This window comes from Pinus tabuliformis, chromosome 7 (genome assembly GCF_031772625.1).
Source record: "Pinus tabuliformis cultivar Carrire ecotype Pingquan chromosome 7, CPIR1, whole genome shotgun sequence".
Taxonomy (NCBI): Eukaryota; Viridiplantae; Streptophyta; class Pinopsida; order Pinales; family Pinaceae; genus Pinus; species Pinus tabuliformis.
Window position 1 is genome coordinate 1,763,379,851 of NC_142293.1, and position 3,433 is coordinate 1,763,383,283.

At 34.7% G+C, this 3,433-nt stretch overlaps 1 long non-coding RNA gene across 1 annotated transcript; it reads right to left on the reverse strand.

Moving 5' to 3' along the window:
- Nucleotides 1–1,528: 1,528 nt before the first annotated feature.
- On the reverse strand, nt 1,529–2,936 carry LOC149255399 (uncharacterized). Its single transcript, XR_016266363.1, has 3 exons — nt 2,751–2,936; nt 2,450–2,555; nt 1,529–1,715 (listed from the first exon to the last, which is right to left on the reverse strand). It is a non-coding gene; the product is annotated as an uncharacterized LOC149255399 (long non-coding RNA).
- Between the last annotated feature and the right edge of the window lie 497 nt (nt 2,937–3,433).

Here is a 3,433-nt window from a genome sequence, read left to right on the forward strand (position 1 = left end):
AGGCTTAGGTGAGGAAAGATGCTAAGTTGGTTGCACTTAAAGCACTTCAAGAGAAAAAAGCAATCTTTTAAGGAAAAATCCGAGACAAATGGGCAATAAAGGCCACAAAAATGGGACTTAGATAAAAGGAAACAATATCATGACAAGGGTATAAACTACCCATGGACTAGATTAATGGGGGTTGTTGATTCTCTAGCGAACCAATCTTGGCTAGGAGGGAATTGGAGGACAGTGCATTGTTGGGTGGTGAACACTACTTTGGCTTTTTTTTAGACCCATGAAATTTTATAAATTTGTTATAGTACAGATGGATTTGTAATTAGGCATGGCTGATTGAGTTGTTGTGCCTAGTTAGTAATATGGTCTAATGGAATAGTATTATCAATAGAGAAAGATAAATGATTTAATTTGATAATATGTACAATAGTTAGCTATTATTGTTCAAGTAGTGGTTATTCTAAAGGGACTATATACTCTTAGATGAAGAGTAACTCCTATAATATGTACAATAGTTAGAGAATAGCTAAAGATTGAAAAATATAACTGTTATGTAATTATCAATTTTAAAAATTACAATTTGGACTATATACTGTTAGATGAAGAGTAACCCCTGTAATATGTACAATAGTTAGAGAATAGCTAAAGATTGAAAAATAGAACTGTTATGTAATTATAATTCCAAAAATTACAATTTGATTCATAAAGCAGGAATATGGGTGATTCTAGCTTGAGTCATATGTGGAATCCAATTATCATTTTTAAAATTAAAATAGAGCTGGTGTGCATATATATATATATATATATATGAGGATAGTGACATTAATAAGATACTACAAAATTATTACAAGAGAAATCTAGATGCATAACAACAATTTATCATAAATGTTACAACCACGGGGAGAATTTAATAATTAGTCCACCAAATTCTAAGGTAAGATTGGAACTAATTACCCACACTCAATGTATATATGAGAATAATTAATTAATAAATATTATCAAAATTATGAACCCATGTAGCATATTACCTTTATATCACGTAGGACCCACTCCTTGCTATGAGTAAAGTACCAATTTTACAAAAGAATTTATTTAACATTGGGCCAGAAACCATATTACATAGCCATGTTCATTCCAATACAAAAGTCCATTTAACATGGAAGCATAAAACATATTTTGTGGCTGTGATTATTTTCAGGCATAAAACCATCATTTAGAATTAAGACAAAGGACATATAACATCGATTGAATAGGAATATTTTCAAAAGGTGTCATGAATGGAAAATGATATAGTAACGATACTCATAAATAAAATAAATAAACCATACTAAGTAATTTATAAAGTAATCATAATAGCCATGAAGAATTTGAGTTGGAATAAACATCCATACCTTCGCCATGATAATTCTAATAGGATACATATCGTATCCTTCTATAGTCTACACAAGTGAAATAACTCAAAAAACAAATATGAATTTAGCCTCAAGCGTATATACAATAAGTGCACATCAGCACCAAGGCTTGCCTGAACTGTTGTGGCTGAGCCATCAAAACAAGAACTAAATAGATATAAATTCTTTACAAGAATAAAACCACGGGCTGGAATATAACAGAGTCAAATGCCTAACTTTGGAGATTCAATTTGAAACTAAGACCATAGCAACCCTAATTGGAGTAGGACGGTGATAGCAACAACACTCTCCAACTAAGAAGTTTACCTGTATAGCAATTGCATAACATATGTATAAGTGATTGAGGGTTTCCTCTAACAACTAATCAGAACAAGATAATTACTCCGTTGGTTACCTAAGATAAACGGTTCTCGGTAAGGGAGAAGGCAAAAGCAATAGGTAAATTCACAGCAAGCAACAGGAGAATAGGTTACCTAAGATAAACGATTATTGGTAAGGGAGAAGGCAAAAGCAATCGGTAAATTCACAGCAAGCAACAGGAGAATAATAGCTCAGGTGCCATTGTGAGTACCAAAGTAGTAAAAAGGGAACGACCATTATTGAATCTAAGGGAGAACGTGTCCCCTCTTAAATATTGATTTCTCAAAACAAACAGTGCCAGGGCATTTCCACCTCCCAAATAAAGCATGTTTCCAGCAAAAGAAACTGGAGACGACCCATAAATTAAAAATAAAATAAAATAAGAAAGACTCGTGAACCAGGGGTGACCAAGTAATATTATAAGCAAGAAAAGCAAGGGCGTTTTTCTGTGCCAGACACGGAGACCCTGAGCAAGAATTGTGATATAAAATAATAAAGGACGCAAAGGGTTATGCCAGTAAAAGGGTTTAGGAGGCATCTTCCCTGTACTCAAATATAACCGGAGAAAATAGATAAAAATAAAACTACAACGATGCAGAGATTCCTGGTTATCTTCGCGTGTCACTGTGATTAAAACGAGATTGAAGCTTACTTAGTTGTGCACAGTGAAGGAAGCCTACCTGGAAGGAAAGGGAATATCCCAATTCTTCACCAGGGGGCGACAGTGAAACTCAGAACCGACAAAAGATCACTGTGCCACTGAAAAACCCTTGTGAGCATGATAACCTGGAAAATTTTACGTTCGAAGCAAGAAACAATGGAAAAAAATTAAATATGGGAAATGAATCGAGCAAAGGAATTACTCCAATAGCATAGTTACCACTGAATCAAGATAAAACAGGGAGCAGAAAATGATATAATGCAACAAAGAATCTTAACAAACTAATAAATTACAGTTGCAGTAATAATTGGTATTCATACCTCATTGTGAGACGCCACGAAGATGTTCCAAATTGCCAAAGTGCTGTGTATCCCCCCTCCAAGCGCGCGACAAACCAACAACACCAGAAAAGCCAAACAAATGGTTGAAAGGAAGGAGGAAGGGTAGGTCAAGGGATGAAGCGAAGTTAGGGTTTGGAAGAATCAATCCCCACCGTCCATAGCCAATCCTTTCATCCACACCGTCGAAAGAACAGTGTTTCCAAGCCATATGGTCGTTACATGGGTAGTGGGTAGGTGTCAAAGGATTTTTCGCTCGCCCAGTTCGACATGAGAAATTATCAAGTGGAGTACCATGTCAAAGGAAGGGTACACTAAACCTATGGTACCACAGGTTTAAGCAATAGTTAATACCAAATAATTCCAAGAACGTATAGCCGATGTGCATTAATCCAATATCTAGTCCTGATGTCCTAGGTTTAAATCATGATCTCGTTAATAAATTCTTTAAACAAGATTGTTATATAGGTAGCATAGGAATTATGTTACGAGGTGTTTGAAGAGGGTTGTTTCACCACCTAAAGTGAAGGATACTAACAAAATCATAATGATATTAAAAAAATAATAGAGAAAAGTAATAAAATCATAATGATATTAGAAAAATAATAGAAAAAAGTTATGGGTTCATCCTAGGTTGTAGCACTAAACAAACCCTAACCTAGTAA